The sequence below is a fragment of the Corvus brachyrhynchos genome, unplaced genomic scaffold (genome assembly GCF_000691975.1).
Source record: "Corvus brachyrhynchos isolate BGI_N302 unplaced genomic scaffold, ASM69197v1 scaffold99, whole genome shotgun sequence".
In the NCBI taxonomy this organism is placed as follows: domain Eukaryota; kingdom Metazoa; phylum Chordata; class Aves; order Passeriformes; family Corvidae; genus Corvus; species Corvus brachyrhynchos.
In genome coordinates this window covers 74,161-74,597 of record NW_008239778.1, presented here as the reverse complement: position 1 = coordinate 74,597, position 437 = coordinate 74,161, and the positions used below count along the sequence as shown (strand labels likewise).

The following is a 437-nucleotide window of genomic DNA, read 5'->3' as shown; positions in this document are numbered from 1 at the left end:
AGCTCCCAGCCATTTTGCTGCCTGCCAGCCCGCCCCCAGCCCAGCCATCTTGAGGGAGCGCAGCTCCGCGGGGACCCGCGCAGGACACGAGGGGACCGGGATGGGGGTGCCCTGAGGATTGGAATCCCCCGCGGGGAATGGAAACAGCCCGGGGATGGGGATACCGGAGGGGCGGAAATACTCCAGGAAAAGGGGATAGAGAGAGCCCAGGGAGGCGCTACTTGAGTCTGGAGTTACCCGGGGTTTGGGGTACCCCGGAGATGGAGTACTCCATAGCCGGGAATAGCCCGCGGGGAGATTACGCGGGCGATGACGATAACACAAGAATGAGAATACCGGGGGGACGGAAATAGCCCAGGAATGGGGGACGGAGCCGCCCCAGGGCGGCACAAGCCGGGGATGGAGGTACCCAAAGACTGGGGTACTCCGAGGATGGC

The 437-nt window shown here is 64.5% G+C and overlaps 1 protein-coding gene across 1 annotated transcript in view; it reads right to left on the bottom strand.

Annotated features, from left to right (window-relative positions):
• The window catches only part of PIGS (phosphatidylinositol glycan anchor biosynthesis class S), an 11,149-nt gene that overhangs the window by 8,402 nt on the left and 2,310 nt on the right, over positions 1–437 (bottom strand). The gene's annotated exons all lie outside the window — the stretch shown is intronic.